This window comes from Schistocerca piceifrons, chromosome 2 (genome assembly GCF_021461385.2).
Source record: "Schistocerca piceifrons isolate TAMUIC-IGC-003096 chromosome 2, iqSchPice1.1, whole genome shotgun sequence".
In the NCBI taxonomy this organism is placed as follows: Eukaryota; Metazoa; Arthropoda; class Insecta; order Orthoptera; family Acrididae; genus Schistocerca; species Schistocerca piceifrons.
Genome location: NC_060139.1, coordinates 318,209,264 through 318,226,967, shown reverse-complemented (window position 1 = coordinate 318,226,967; position 17,704 = coordinate 318,209,264). Strand labels below are relative to the sequence as shown.

Sequence of the window (17,704 nt, the reverse complement as noted above, 5' to 3'; positions counted from 1 at the left end):
TGACTGATGCCTCCAAACTGTTCTGAGGAGTCTGTCTCTCAGTTCTGGCCAATCAGAGGCCAGGAAAGGCAACACTGCCACATAAGACCATGCTATGACCAACAAATGAAAGGTGAGAGAACAGTCTTCACATGAAACCCGCACTTTAGCTTGCAATAACATGATGCAATAGGCTGTATCACTAGAATTTTTCCCATATTGCACAGAATTGCAGTTTACACTGGGCCAATTAGCTATAAGTGTTACAACCTGCCCGTCACTTTTTTAAATGAGGACTGAAGAGGACTTTACGTGTTCCACAATTTATTTGCACACATGTTAAGATAGTAGTGGCAAGCTGACCACACTACCCAGCTGGCAGTCTGCCACCGCTATCTCAAAGCCTGTGTGGAATACACACTGTGTGCTATCAAACTGTGGGGCAGGGGAAGTCCTCTTCAGTCATCTATGGCTCAGCTGAAGATTACAGGCAGGTCCCAGTCAAAATATCATGGACAGCTGGCAGCAAGCTCAAAAATCCTTTGAATTTTCAGTTTTAAAATGATTCAAGGGATGTCAGAATGTCCATCGTCAATAGTGCTGAAGTACCTCGATCATACAATAATAGTTGGAGGCGCCTGTAACCTACCAAGTTTAAATAGGATAACATCTATGGATTCATTGCAAATTGTACAGACACAGTCTTGTGAAGTAGTTCTGAACACATTCTCTGAAAACTGGCTTGATCAAATAGTTCGACAAATGGAAATATTTTAGAGCTCATATCTACAAATAGACCTCACATTATCAACAGTGTCAGTATAGAGACAGGGATTAGCAATCACAGTATGATGGTTACAAAAGTTAATAAACCTATCAAGAAAGATAGGAGAGTTTTTGCACTGGAAAGAACAGATAAGCAGTTATTTGCCTCCTACTTAGACAATGAATAGGTAGACAGTGAATAGGCATTATTTAGTTCTAATATGATGGACTTAGAGGAATTATGGGCAAAGTTTCAACTGATTGTAAATTAGGTTCTGCAGAAGTATGTGCTATTGAGTGGATTAAGGACAGAAAAAACACCATGATGTAGCAACAACATTCAGAAAATAATGTTAAATTAACAGAGATAGCTGCACTCTTGGTTCAAAAAAGGACACTGAACTATCATCAAGTAGAAGATAGAAGTTGTACACCTATAAAAAAAATTTATGCGTGAAGCAGTCAGCAACTTCCGTCATCATATTGTCATGTCATAACCACAGCCAAGTGCACTTTCGAGGGTGGGGTCATCAGTGAAGTTTGATGCTTAGAACTGAAATCAACGCTGACGAATCCTCGATCCTCGAATTGTGGTCATGCTGTTACATCCTCGGCACTATGATGAGCATTGAAGGTAGCCCCCCCTGTCAGATCTTTGTGATTATTGAGTGGACCTTAAGTCTCCTTGAACCTCCCATCATTGATTTGCCCTCTGGACTGCAGTATGTCTTCATACAGAGGACGTGGAGGGTATGTCAGCACTTCTGTCTTCCTGATGGATGGTCATAATCCTAAACTTCCAGCAAGCAATGGAGGATAAAAGTATATGATAGGGCCCAAGGTAGCACTTAAGTAAGTTTTCAGTTAGGGCCACTTTCTACAAAGGTGGAAAAATCCATACTATGTCTCCTGGACTGTATCTTGCTGGCTTTGTAGTGCTCTCGTTCTTTCCACTGTGTGTTTGTGGTCCGTATGTGAGCCAGCTGCCTTGCTTCCTCACTCCTGATGATGTGTTTCATGAAGTCATCGTAAATATCATCCAGTTGACTCAGGAACAGTGTATCTATAGTCATTTTAGCCTCAAAATGGAGCAGGAAAAAAAAAATGGTGTGAAGCCTGTAGTTTCTCGCTTCAATGTATTGGAAGCTAATTTTGCAACTGGCCGTACTGTTTGCCAGTCTCTCTCTTTGAAATAGATGCACACAAAGAGAACATGTATGCCAACGTCTTATTAAAGTCTTCTACAGGATGGTAGGTAGTTGTCATCCAGCGGGTTCTGTCACAGTGTGAAATTACCTTTGATACTAGCATCGACTGGAAAACTTTTCCGCAATCTTAGATCATCGTACAGAGTGCTTCTTTCCTCAGAATAACATCTTCCACAAGGAACTTTGTGATTTCTGGAGCTTCGGCAGTTGGCACAATTTTGGAGACAATATAGCAGGCGAGTCGGTGCAAACTGTTATCCATCATTTCCCATTTGTCAACTTCGGAAGCCTCCCCAAGAGGTTATTCCAATTCAGTACTGCTGCAAGTAGTACAAGATATCTCAGAGCTAATTGCTATGTTATTGGCTCTCATAGTGTCTAAAGGGTTGGTAGAAACCTGGACAGTGGCAACTGTATCTGATTTGGCCTAGAGTCTTCATGAACCCCCAGATGACCAGATGCGGGGACATCATGAAAATACTTCACAATCACGGGCCGTAGATGAGCTGGAATGATGAGCAACCATTTCCACCCCATAAGATCATAGTTACTTCTACACAATATTCCATTTACTAATGGAATCCTCCTTCGGTTGATCACACATTCTTCAATGCTTCTGTAGTTTTCAGTATTGCTGAATCTTCCTTCTATTCAGATGCAATGTCATTTAATGCATTGATGACTGAGATATCATCCATGGTGCTGGTTCCACCAAAGGATTCCCTAAGGCAGTCAGTTTCCTTGTGTTTGTATCAGTTTTTGTTCACCCTTGTGATATACTCGTGAGGGTGCAGTGCTTATCTCACCAATCGACCCAACAGATCCTTCAGTGTAATCAGCCGGCATAGAGAGTGGTGATCTATTGCAACAGTGAGTTGTAAGCCAAGTAAATAGGGCCGGAACTTATTGATCACCCAAACAACTACAAGGCACTCAGTCTCAGTTGTATAGTAGCTCTTCTTTGACTTCGGGAGTACTCTGGCAGCGTACGCTCTCACTTTCTCAGGACCTCTCTGAATTTGTACTAGAACTGCCCTTACCCCAAAACTCGTAGTGTTCATATGAAGTTCTGTCTCAGCATTCTCATCTAACAATGCTAGAACTGGATAAAATGTTAGCACTTCCATAAGGACGAGGAAGAATCTTTCCCGTGCCTCATTCCAGGAAACTCTGGCATCTCCCTGTGGTAGTTCTTGCAAAGATTGGTACAGAAGTCCTTCGTGAATCACTGATAGTACAAGACATTCTGAGAAAACTTGTGTGCTGAGGAGATGGAAAGTCTGTGGCTGCTCTTATGTTCCCTGGATTGATGCATTGTGATGCATTTATTTCTGGGGTGATGAACACTTTTTTGGATTCATGTAGAGACCTGCAGTGTGAACATGCTTCAACACAGTTGTCAGTCAGTTCAGATGTTCTTCAGGTGTATTAGGAAAAACTTCATCCAGATAGCAAAGAAACAGTGTTCATCACATGTTTAAAGATGGTTAGAGTGTTACAGAGTCCAAATGCCATAATATTGAACTCATAGAAGCCATCAGGAATTGTGAAGGCAGTCTTTTCACGGCCAGTCTCATCAAACTCGATTTGTTAATAGACTGTCTGCATGTCTATAGTTGAGAAATACTTTGCTCCTTTCAAACAGCCCAGGATGTCAGCAATTCACAGCAGTGAGTAGTCATCTTTCCTTGTGATTTTGTTCAGTCATTGAGAGTCAATACAGAAGTGGCATTTGCATCCTTCTTCACAGAGACCACCAGAGAGGATCAAGGACTCTCAAAAGGTTCAATTATGTCATCTTGCAGCATCTTTTCCACTTCCTCCTGGAGTATGTGTTTGTTCATTCGGCGAAAATCTGTATTAGCACTGGCTGATTGATGAATGATCGCCAGTGTTGATAAGATGTTGTATCATGAGCCACTTGGACTGTCTTTTCTCCACTCTGAATTTGAAAGCATTCAAAAACTGATGCACAACACCTATTACTCGCCAGTGTTGTTCCTCACTCAGGCCTGATCCTATTGGTAGTTTGATTGTAGCTTCCTCCCATGTGTTGTCTGTTGTGGTAAAGCAGCACAATTCTTTGTCAGTGACAGTAAGCTACCCTTGTTGGATGGGTGCAGCTGTCCCGACAAACATATCCTTAGGGATGAACTGCTGCTGCTCAAGACAATTAGTGATCCAAAGTTCTCCGTGACCAGTAACAACATGTATGATCATTGCTGATGTTTAGGTGTATTTTGTGACTCTGAGCAGCCTTCTGCAATCAACAAAAGCTTAACAGTTTAACTATGCAGCTAGACTGACAACTGGAACTCGTGTAATGGATGAAGGCAGAATAACGTGTCTTCAGAGAGATGTGATCACCCAGAGCAATCTTTGATATGTGTAATTGTTGGAAAGGCCTCATCAATCTGAAACTCGGACTTTCTACATTCTATGATTGCTGAGGATGCCTACAAGAAGTGCCATTGAGAAGTGACATCATGACTACATTCTCTCAACACTTACGGTTCTGGTCTCTTAGGTAGCGACTATTAACTATGGCTTGGCTAAAATATGTGACTCATTTTTCATGTGTATAAATATATAGTTGGAATTTCAAAACAGTTTTAGGTTTATTAGATATTCTCCTTTAAATTCACAGATTTGGTATTGGTAGTGTTAGATCTTGAATAAACAAATGAAACGTCAAGTTAATAGTAATTATCTCAGAAAAACTATTGAAAAGGAATTCTTATATTCAGATATGTAAGAAAATACATGATATTTTTGTTTATATTTCTTTTAGAGCCAATCTACATCAAAGCAAACACACAAAATGAAAGATAAAAGCAAAATTTTGCATTCATAGTGGAGTGCGGTGTCATGCAAATTGAAACATGTAGAGAAACACAGCCCAACACTACGTTACACTTGCATTCAGTTCCTGATGTATCTTGCGTAGCAACTTAATGTGTGAAAATAATATGATATAGCTATTCATCATCAAAAAGTCTAGAATTACTACAATTTTCAGATGACGTGTAATCTGAATAATCATCAAATACTTCGATTTCATCATGCGTAAACTTGTAAAGGGCTTTGTTAATCATTTTCTCCAATCACTTCTCCCCTTGTGTCTGTGTTGAGACGCCATGATCATCCTCATTTGAACTCTTCTGTAGGGAGGGTGAACTTGGAGTTGGAGTGGCTGCTTAGGACGGATATAGGGTCCCATATTGGTTTGATTCCTGTGGATGCTATTGATAGGTGGGACTACACTAGGCATGGCCTTCACCTCAATAGGAAAGGGAAGGGAAAACTGTCTGGCTTGATTGCAGAAAACTTAAGGGGGGGGACACTGTCACAAATGGTAAAATACCAGTGGTTACAGGTATCAGAGGGATGCCTTTTTTAGGATAGGGAAGGAGGATAGAAAACGAGTTTTAAGAGAGATTGGCAGACACACTCAGTTTGAGAAAACAGATGAACAGGAGTCAGATTTTAGCATACAGCCTCCATTTAAACAATGTTTAACAGAAAGTAATCAGAAACTGCCAGTTCATCTTCACCAAAGCAGTTACAATCCCATTAGTATGCAGTATCAGTTACCTTTATTACACCAGAACATTCCGGGACTCAGAAATAAAGTTGATGAACTACTCATTTGTATCAATGAAATGAATTCATCTAACCAAATTGACATAATCTGCCTCTCTGAACATCAAGTGACCACTGGTATAGATATGTTAGACATTTCAGGATTTAAGCTAGCTTCCTCCTTCTGCAGAGTAGATATGGATGGAGGAGGAGTTGCCACATTTATTAAAAACTGCCATAAATTCAAGAACATTGACATTAATAAATTCTGTTTAGAGCAGCATCTAGAAGCATGTGCAACAGAAGTAGAGTTCCATAACAGATCCTATATAATAGTAACTATTTACCGAGCACCTGCAGGAAATTATAATCTATTCATAAATCATCTAGAAGCTCTTTTGGGTTATTTAACATTAAGAAACAAAGAAATTTTGATTGCTGGTGACTTTAATACAGATTTTGTAATTCAATCTTCCAGTAAACATTTACTGCAGTTAGTAATGTTGTCTTTCAATCTAACACTCACTGTAAACTTTCCAACTAGGATCACTAAATCCTCAAGGACAGCCATTGATAACATTTTTATAGACAAATCAAAGGAACAAAATCATATCATAAAACCTGTAATAAATGGACTATCAGATCGTGACATGCAGCTCCTTGTTTTAGATGTAAATTTTAAGCAGATTATCAAGACTGCTAAATCTGAATACAGGAGAGTATTCAATCAACCAAAAATTGAGTGTTTTAGAAAACTGCTCAAAGATATGAACTGGAAAGATGTTTATAGTGCTCATGACATGAATGAAAAATATAACACATTCATGAACAATGTCAGTACCATGTTTGAAAAATGTTTTCCTCTAAAAGTTACTCAAATTAAACAGAAGTCTATAATAAAACCATGGATCACACAAGGAATAAAGGTTTCCTGTACGACAAAAAGGAAAATGTATCTGTCGACCAAGAATATCTCCAATGCTGATGATTTAGCTAAATACAAGGAATACTGTAAAATATTTAAAAAAGTAATTCAGACATCTAAACAAATACACTACGAGAAGAAGATAGCAATGTCAGGGAACAAAATAAAAACAGTATGGGATATAGTGAAAGAGGAGACTGGTAGAACCAGAAAGGAACAGGAGCAAATAGCACTAAGGGTAGATGATACATTAGTAACCGATGGGCATAGTGTGGCAAATCTATTTAACAAGTACTTTATATCCGTTACTGATAGAATGGGGTTGTCAGGATCAGTAAATAATGCCCTTGAATATCTGAAAATAGCCTTTACAAATAGCTTCAGGTACATGAATATGTCACTCACTTCACCAAAAGAAATAACTTCCATAATAAAATCTTTAAAAAGAAAGCATTCTAGTGGTTACGATGAAATATCAACAAAGTTAATTAAGGCATGTTTTTGTGAGTTTAGTACAATTCTAAGTTACTTGTGTAACCAGTCAATTATAACTGGGACATTTCCTGACTGGCTGAAATATGCAGATGTTAAGCCTCTATTCAAGAAAGGGGATAAAGAGATGCCATCAAACTACAGACCGATTTCACTTTTGCCAGCATTCTCAAAAATTTTAGAAAAAGTGATGTACAGGGAGCTTCTCAACCATCTGACCACAAATAACATATTATCAAGAACACAGTTTGGATTTCTGAAGGGTTCTGATATCGAAAACGCTATTTATACCTTTCAGTGAAAATGTACTTAATTCATTAAATAACAAGTTACAAGCAGCAGGTATTTTCTGTGATTTGTCAAGGGCATTCGATTGTGTAAACTACAACATCCTTTTGAATAAATTAGAATTCTATGGTGTCAGGGCAGTGCTGCAAAATGGTTCAAGTCATACCTCGCTAACAGGAAACAAAGGGTGTCAGTGCAAGGGACTAGTGAATTAAGTCATCACTCATCATCAGAATGGGAAGAAATTACATTTGGTGTCCCACAAGGATCCATCTTAGGGCCATTGCTTTTTCTTGTGTACATTAATGATCTCTCATCAGTTACACTGCCAGAAGCAGAGTTCATTTTGTTTGCAGATGACACAAGTATTGCAATAAATAGTATGTCGAGTGTAGTTCTAGGAAGATCTGCTAATGATATTTTCATGGATGTTAATAAATGGTTTAAAGCCAACTCACTGACATTAAACTTTGAAAAGACTCACTATATGCAATTCAGAACCTGTAAGAGGTTTCCACCCAGCATATGCATAAAGTACGAAGAAGAGCAGATAGAAGAGGTTGACAGTCTTAAATTCCTGGGATTACAACTTGATAATAAATTCAGTTGGGAGGAGCACACCACAGAACTGCAGAAATGCCTTAACAAATCTGTATTTGCAATTCGAGTGTTAGCAGACATAGGCAACATAAAAGTGAAAAAGCTTGCATACTTTGACTACTTTCATTCCATAATGTCATATGGTATAATATTTTGGGGTAACTCTTCAAGTCGAACAAAAGTTTTCAGAGTCCAAAAGCGTGTAATATGTATTATTTGTGGAGTAAACTCACGCACGTCTTGTAGAAACCTCTTCAAAGAACTGGGTATACTAACTACTGCTTTTCAGTATATTTACTCCTTAATGGAATTTGTCCTAAATAATATATCTCTTTTTCCAACAAACAGCTCAGTTCATACATACAATACCAGGAACAAAAATGATCTGCACAAGGACTTAAAAGCAATTACTTTAGTTCAAAAGGGGGTCCACTACTCAGGAACACTCATCTTCAATAATTTGCCAGCAAACATAAAAAATTTAGTTGCAAATAAAGATCAGTTTAAAAGGAGCCTGAAAGATTTATTAGTGGCCAACTCCTTCTACTCCATTGACGAATTTTTTAATAGAAACAAATGATGTGTTGTATATATTCATAGTATTAGTATTGTTATTTCAGCTTAAAAAAAAAAAAGGTGACATGTTCCACATCCACGAGGATCTCCTCAACACGGATCTATGGAACGAAAAACTAATCTAATCTAATCTAATCTAATCCAATCCAATCCAATCCTTCACTGCACATTTTGAACACAAAATCAACCCAAAAGCACACAAAATTCACGAAACAGAACTCGAACATCACTTAATGTCTGTGAAGCAAATGACAATAACAAAGGTTTCAAAAATGTTGAATTGTTCAAGTGATACCACTATTGTCATCTATGAAGCCTCCAGAACTCACAAATGATTCTGAGAGCTGTAAAAATGTGTTCAGCACCATGGAAAATCATAACTGGCATGGCATAACATTATGTCCGCGACACGTTCCCTTTTCCTGCAAGCATTCTAATGTTAATTCAGCTGTACGTTAAGTGGTAGAATGACAGTTACGATGGGCAATGTTCTGTCAGTGATAGTTATTCTTGCAACACATGTTCCTTTTGGCTGGACGTATTTCCCATTTGTGATCTTCAGCACAATTACTTTTGTATCACAGAACATAACCTTCTTTAGAGGGTGAAGATAAGCATTCAGCAGTACAGAAAAAAAAGGTTCCCCAAATCGATCAGTGCAGTGCTTGGATTGGTTGGCCATTGATGATAACAGCGAGGTTCCCTGTCATCTTGGTAACTGTCATCCATGGAGAATTCCATCGATGGCTGTCTTGCTTAGATTATTTGAATTTGGAAGCTAGGTGAGTGGCTGACACCTCAGTAGGGCAGCGGGGAATGGCTTTGTCCACAGGCCGATTATACACTGAGATAACAAAAGTCATAGGATACCTTGGAATATTGTTTCAGACCTCCTTTTACCTAGCATAGTGCAGCCACTGTGGCATGAACTCAGTGAGTCATTGGGACCCCTGCAGAAATATTGAGCCATCCTGCCTCTATACCCATCCATAATTCCGAAAGTCTTGCTGGTACAGGATTTTGTGTATGAACTGTCCTCTTGATTATGTCCAACAAATGTTCGATGGGATCCATGTTGGGTGATCTGGGTGGCCAAACAATTGTCTCGAACTGTCCAAAATATTCTTCAAGCCAATTAAGAACAATTGTGGCCTGGTGATGTAGCCCATTGTTATCCATAAAAATTTCGCCATTGCTTGAGAACCTGAAGTCCGTGATGGCTGCAAAAGGTCTCCAAGTAGCCCAACAGAACCATTTCCAGTCAGTGATCAGTTCGGTTGCACCAGAGGATCCAGTTCATTTCATGTAAACACAGCCCACACCATTATGGAGCCACCAGCTGCTTCCACAGTGCCTTATGGACAACTTGGGTCCATGGCTTTGTGGGGTCTGTGCCCTACTTGAACCCTATCATCAGCTCTTACCAGCTGAAGTCAGGACTCATCTGACCTAGCCACAGTTTTCCAGTCATCTAAGATCCAGCTGATATTGTCATGAACCCAGGAGAGCTACTTTAAGCGATGTTGTGCTGTTGGCAAAGACATTCACATCATTTGTCTACTGCCATAGCCCATTAACACAAAAATTTTGCTCTACTGTCCTGACAAATACATTTGCCATGTGTCCACATTATTTCTGCAATTATTTCCCTCAGTGTTGCTTGTCTATTATTAGCACTGACAACTCTACACAAATGCCGCTGCTGTCGGTCATTAAGTGAAAGCCATTGGCCACTGCATTGTCCGTAGTGAAAGGTAATGCCTGAAATGTGGTATCCTCAGAACACTCTTCACACTGTGGATCTTGCAATATTGAATTCCTTAATGATTTCCCAATTGGGATGTCCCATGCTTCTAACTCCAACTACCATCCCACATTCAAAGTCTGTTAATTCTCGTTGTGCAGCCATAATCATGTTAGGCACCCTTTCACATGAAACACATGAGTACAAATGACAGCTCCGCCAATGCACTACTCTTATATACCTTGTATATGCAATAATACAGCCGTCTATATGTGTGCATATCACTCTCCCATGACTTTGTCACCTCAGTGTATGTGTTTGAATTTGACTGACATGAATGGAACTGTTGTGACAGTTGGCTTCTTGTGGCATAATAGTCATTGAATACTTGTCTTCTTTCTTTGCAGTACCATACAAGGTAGCCAGGGTATCCACAGTGAAAACAGATTGGCTTTTTGCACACCTTTCTCCAAATGTGAGCTCTTCTTTGGGACATTTTACTTGGTGGAGGAGTTAGTTGTAATTGAATTGATTGGATTCTTTTTGCTGTTTGATGGAGGTGACGTAAGTCTGACTTCATTCTTCAGGGATCATTCACCTGGTGGTTGAGATTGGTGAAAATTGTGTCCAGCAGTCTGGCATGTCATTGAAGTGAGATCATGGTGGTCTTCCACAGATTTTGTAGGGCAATCAATCGTGTCTCTTTAGTCTGACTTGTATCTGTGATTTCCTCAATGTGCTGGCACCACTAGATGAATTCTTCTGTTGTTGTAACAGCCTTTACTGGAAGAGATTTGCAACTGTCTTCAGTGACTCCTTTCATCAGGTGAGAGTTTGTCAGTTTCTGTTTGTATTCAGATTCACAACATTGTAAAGGGTCAAAACATTCTGTATGTTTGACTATGTCATTTTGCCATGATGCCAGGCACTGTCCTTAAATTTTTCTCCTGCTAAGTGGGCGTGCTGTTAATTTTGACCAAGTGTTTTCTTGAGTGTGGCCTGGAATTTGTCGCAGTTATTGAGCTTCTTTTCACTGTTCTCAAACCACTGTGCTCTCAAAGGAAATGTATGCATTTGCTGAACACATCATGTTATCCCACCTGTTTTATTTGGCATCTCGGTTGAATCCTTTCAGCCATTTTGTCGGGTCCTGACCAGAGTCTCTGGGAAACAGTGATGGATGCCTGATGTGCATCTGACTTGCTGATGTTTTAAAATCCATCCACCTCCCCAAAATAGGGACCTTTGGAGTGATCTACTACTTGTTTCCGGTTCCTGTCTGTACAGGCAATTGCGTTTGTGTTCAAACCACAGTGATGTAGATGTTTTGAAATAACTTGCTTCTCCACCGAACAATGTCACTTCAAAATCACAACTAGTTAGTCTAAATCTGAATGCAAAGTCATAAGTGAAGTACAACACTTAGAAATGAAAGCACATTTATCATTGATGCTGATGTATAGCCAGAACAGAAATGACCTCCTGGATCAGGAGCGGGCAAACTTAGCACGCAGCTCATGAGCACACAGCACTGCACGTGTGCTGCTCGCGTGCTATCATCAAATGGGCCAGTGACGACAGCCGGCAGGTTGCGGCAGTGTAGTACTAGGCTAAGCTGCGGACGTTGAAGTGAAGTGACCACCACGTAGTGAACATTGTATTTCAAGAACCGGAAAATGCTGAGTGAATCAAGGAAACGGAGGAGATTTGCTATCTTTTAAAAAGGAATGGGAGAATCATTTTTTCTTTGTGCAAAAACATGAAAATTCGAAATGTATAATATGTGACAGCGTTCTCACTGGTCAGCGGGAGTTTAATATTGAACGCCATTATAATAAATTTCGATATGTTCCCGTACTTAGTGCAATAAAAGAGGAATTTCTCAAGTGATTTGGGGATATATCACACTTATCCCAAGGTTTTGAATAGTTCTCGAGACAATTTGCTGTTTCTGTATGTGATATTCATCCCAGTTTGCAAATGGAATTAATAGATCTGCACTGTAGATTCTACAGCATAATTCTTGCCTGAGAGACAAGTTCCTTTTGGCAAGACATTTAATAGATTTTTATTACGACTTTCCACACCAAGAGTTTCCTTGTCTCCATCGTGAAGCCGCGAAGATGATATTAATGTTTGGCTCGACATACATTTGTGAGAGACTTTTTCTGTTATGAAAATTAATAAGTCTCGGTTAAGAGGAAACATCAGTAATGAAAATTTACATAACTGTTTGCGTTTGTCTGTATGTAGAAATTTTGTTCCAGACATTAAATGTATTGTAAACTCCACCTGTGATAATTAAATAAAACGTATCGTAGGTAATAGGTACTCTTTCAAACCATGATTTCTTTCAAAGCACTCCTACTAACCTTATTCCTTCATTCAATAAAACAGGCCAGGAAACAAAACACATTACAGAGGAAGAAGCGGAGAGACGGTATGGTGGGGAGTGGAGAGAAGCGGGTGGCCAGCTTGCACCTGTGTGCATGCAGAACACCTGTTAACTGCACACGTGCAAGTGCATCACACACATGCAGGATTTCTGCCCGCCCCTGTCCTAGGTGGATAGAGCAGCTATTTATACAACCATCAAATCTTTGAGAATATAAAAACAGGAAGTATTTCAAGAACCTTCCAGAAATGATAAATACTAAATAGGTAAAGTTAGGTAGTTGCATTGGAACTGGTGACCTGCAGCATGCCAGTCGGAGATGCTCACCACTGTGTCCCACTGCATGTGTCATATATAAGTGGAAGATCTTGCCAGGAATCCTAGAAAATTCTGTTCCTACATAAAACTGTTAAGTGGATAGAAGGCTGCTATTCAGTCAGTTATCACCCAGTCTGGTGCAGCAATAGATAACGGGAAAAGAATAGCCAAGGTTTTAAATTTTGCATTTAAAAAAAAAAAAAATTATTCATGCAGGAAGATTGTTACACATCCATTGTTCAACAGGTGCACAAACTTCCATGCAGAGGACACACAAATAGGCATCCCTGGCCTATAGAAACAACTGAAATAGTTGAAAATAAATATGTCACCAGGTCCAGATGGAATCCCAGTTTCGTCTTGCAGAGAGTGCTCTTTGTCATTGACCCCTTACTTAGCTTGCATTTATTGTGGATGTCTTGCCCGCTGAAAAGTCCCAGGTGACAGGAAGAAAGTGGAAATGACACCACACATGAGAAGGGTGAAAGAACTGACTGGCAAAATTACAGACCAACAACCTAAAAGACAGGTTACCATGGAATTCTTGAGCATATTTTGAATCAGAATGTAATAAATTTCATGGAGAGAGAAAAAAGCTTCAGTCCACAGATCAACATGGATTTAGAAAGCATTGCTTGTGCAAAAGTTAGTGTACCCTTTCCTCGCAAGATATCCTGTGAACCATAAATGAAGGTTGATGGGCAGAATTCATATTCCTAGGTTTCTGGGAAGCATTTCACACAGTGACACACTGCAGATTGTTAACAAAAATCCAAGCATACAGAATAGTTTCTCAGATATGTGAGTGGCTTGAAGACTTTTTAAATAATATAATTCAGTATGCTGTTCTAGATAGTGAGGCCTCATCAGAGACAGATGTATCATCAACAGTGCCACATGGGAGTGTGATAGGACTGCTATTGTTTTTGATGTACATTAAGCATCTGATGGATGGAGTAGCAGTCTATGACTGTTTTCTGAATATGCTGTAGTGTGCAGGAAAATGTAGAAGGATACTGGATGACTTAGACAGAGTTCCTATTTGGTGTGATGAATGGCAGCTTGCCCTAAACGTGAAAAAAATGTTAATGCAGATGAGTAGGAAAAACAATCCTGTAATGTTATTATACAGTATTAACGGCGTGCTATGTGACTAAGTCGTGTTGATTAAATATCTAGATGGAATGTGCCAGTGACATGATATGGAATGAGCACATAAGGTTGGCTACAGGAAAGGTGGCTGACTGATTTTGAGGTAGTGGGAGAGTTCTAGAAAAATGTAGCTCATGTGTAAAGGACACTGTGTACAGAACTCTTGCGTGATCCATACTTGATCACTGTTAGAGTGCTTGGTATTGCTGTCGGGTTGGATTAAAGAAAGACATTGAAGATGCTGGGTTAGCTACCAGTAGGTTAGGTGTTATGAAATTGCACTGAATTAAAATGGTAATCCCAGAAGGGAAAAGGATGTTCTTTTTGTGAAACATTACTGGTGAAGTGTAAAGAATCGGTGTTTGTGCCAGTCTGCATAATGATTCTACAGCCACCAACATACAGCTCATTTAATAACCATGAAAACAAGACAAGAGGAATCAGAGCTCATTCACAGTCATTTTTTCTTTGTGCCATTTATAGCAATCCCTTTCATCCATGTAGATAGTGGCAACATATTATCACATGTTTTCTGGAAGACACCAAACCAATTGGAAGCCATACTGATTCATGACCATTCAATTAGTGTCTACAAATCAGAGATGCTGGTTGCAGTTTGATCCAAGTTCTTAATGAGATTAAGGTCAGGTGACCAGAGGAACTACACAACCTCTTTTATATCCACAGATTGTTCCTGTAGGAATTCTACCATATTTGTGGAGCATTGGAATGGTGCATTCTCTTCTGTGGGGTGCAGTAGGCAAAAGCCTGTTCCAAAGATGCCCTTTTGGCAAGCAGGAAGTATTGCCTCATTTGGTTCTTGACGGTGTCTACTAAGGTGTAAATGACTCAACAGATCAATTGAGTTTTTTCTTCTGTGTTTTTCCCAACTACTGGTGATGGTCCAACTTACCTGATCATTTGTCCTATGAGTGACATGTGATGAACACTCAAATGTAACTCCTTCAGTCCACAGTCACATACAATGAGGTGACTAAAGTCATCGGATACCTCTTAAACATCATGTCGGACCTCCTTTTGCACGGCGTAGTAGAGGAATTTGATGTGGCATGGGCTCAACAAGTTGTTCAAAGTCCCCTGCAGAAATGTTGAGCCATGCTCCTCTATAGCCATCCATAACTGTGAAAGTGTTGCTTATGCAGGACTTGGGTTCACAAACTGACCTCTCGATTATGTCCTATAAATGTTTGATGGTATTCATGCTGGGTGATCTTGGTGGCCAAATCATTCACTCAAATTGTCCAGAATGTTCTTCAAACCAGTTGCGAACAGTTGTGGCCTGGTGACAAGGCACATTGTCATCTATAAAAATTCTGTTGTTGTTTGGGAACATGGTCTCCAGCTAGCAAAACATAACCATTTCCAGTGAGTGATTGATTCCGTTGGACTAGAGGACCCATTCAGTTCCATGTAAACACAGCCCACACCATTATGGAGCCACCAGCAGCTTGCACAGTGCCTTGTTGACAACTTGGGCCTGTAGCTTTGTGGGGTCTGTGCCACACTTGAACACTACCATCAGTTCTTACCAGCTGGATTCCTGAATCTGACCCAGCCCCAGTTTTGCAGTCATCTTGGATCCAGCCGATATTGTCACAAGCCCGGGAGAGCAGCTGCAAGTGATGCCGTTCTTTTAGCAAAGACACTCACATCTGTTATCTGGTGCCATAGTCCATTATCCCAACAGATACATATCCCATGTGTACCCCGTTGATTTCTGCATTTATTTCACTCATTGTTGCTTGTCTATTAGCTCTCGTAACTCTACGCAAATGCCACTGCTCTTGGGCATGAGGTGAAGGCCTTTGGCCACTGCATTGTCCTTGGTCAGAGGTAATGGCTGAACTTTGGTACTCTCAGCACACTGTGGTTCTCGGGATATTGAATCTGTAACGGCTTCCAAAAATGCATCTAGCTCCAACTACCACTACCCTTTCAAAGCCTGTTAATTCTGATCGTGCAGCCACATTCATGCTGGAAACCTTTTTGCATGAATCACCTGAGTACTAATGACAGCTCCACCAATGCACTGCCCTTTTATACCTTGTGTACGCAATACTACAGCCATCTGTATATGTGCACAGAGCTATCCCATGACCTGTGTCACCTCAGTGTATGTAACTGCAAATGTGTTGCAGATTAACTAGAGTTATCATATTATTCACATTTTGTTATGGCAAGAGGTATATTGAATTTTTTAATAATATTTATGTGTTGAAGTAGACTTGGCATCTTTTTTAACAAGAGGTCCAGGTCGTAGTTTCAGACTACAGAATGAAATGCTGATTTTGAGCTTGTGAAAACTTGTGCTGTCCCAATCTTCAGAAACATATCCATACAAATTTTGCTGTTTGCATATTTTTTTCATTTTTCATTTCAAATGTTTATAACATCTTAACAGCCACCACATCATCTCTCTTGACAACTATCTTGCACTGTCCCTTATATAAAAACATGAAAATCCATGCTGACAAATTTATTATTAGCATTGATACTTCTGTAAAGTTACTATGAAAAGTTACACAGTCGCAAAGACTTGAGTGTAACAGTGAATGTTATGATAATGAGAAATATTTGACACAGTTTGTTTTCTTATACCATTTGTTTTTCATACAACATTACATAAAATAATGATTTTGAACAGTTACTTTTGAAATATGGAAAATGCTGATGAACGTCTCAATTATTTTAATTGCTGCCATTTACAGAAGGTTTAATCCTTAAGTTACATTATTTCATACAACCAACGGTCTTACAAACCATGTCAAATATTATTATGTATTGAACTATTTAATTTCAATAATTGGTCACATTATTATGGTGTGTTTTTTGTAGAACTTTCTGGTCATTAATTTTGCAGATGAAATATTGTAGCTAATTTGTTATTTAAAGGATATTCAATTATTCCAAATATTTTTAGAGAAATAAACACAAACATAAGTATAAAACAATAAAATATACAATGTATTGACTAATTCAGAAAATATCATGTATTGTCTACTCTTGTTTGAAATCTTAAGCTGTATCAAACACACACACACACACACACACACACACACACACACACACACACACACGTGTACACAAAGTGATGGCTTTTGTACTGCAAGGCAAACTGGTGACTGTAGATGGCACAGCTGCTCATTGGTTCCTTTATCCACTGTTACAAGCCCGTGTAGTTGATGGTGACCCCAGTTGCCAACGTAGTGTTGCCCACTCTAGTTGACTATATTCTGGTGTAAGCATTTTTGCTCAAGTACAGATACTTCTAGAAAACCCTTTAAATAGAGGTATGTGCAAAGGCCAGTGCCAGCATCACGTTCCAGATGAAGCATTCTATCTATTGGGCACACACAATCAAATGAACTGATGTCCATGTCTTGCCTCCTGTTAAAGGTTTGGTGACCTTTCATAGTAACCTGATGTGCCAAATGTGGTGTGATCTCACTCCAACACTGTAGCTGTCTGTAGACCAGTTGATCATGCCTGTATTAAGACATACATAATGCACCGGGGGAAATTTTCTGCAAACAGGATGCCAGTTATATAGTAATGACAATTAACTTCATAACTTTTTTTCCTAACAATAGCACTTAAGATATCACTCACATAGGTTTAAAAAGTAGTGTATTGTACATTGCCCTATTAGAGCACTCTGT

At 39.4% G+C, this 17,704-nt stretch overlaps 1 protein-coding gene across 2 annotated transcripts in view; it reads left to right on the top strand.

Annotated features, from left to right (window-relative positions):
- The window catches only part of LOC124776753, a 162,759-nt gene that overhangs the window by 87,598 nt on the left and 57,457 nt on the right, over window positions 1-17,704 (top strand). The window lies entirely within an intron of this gene.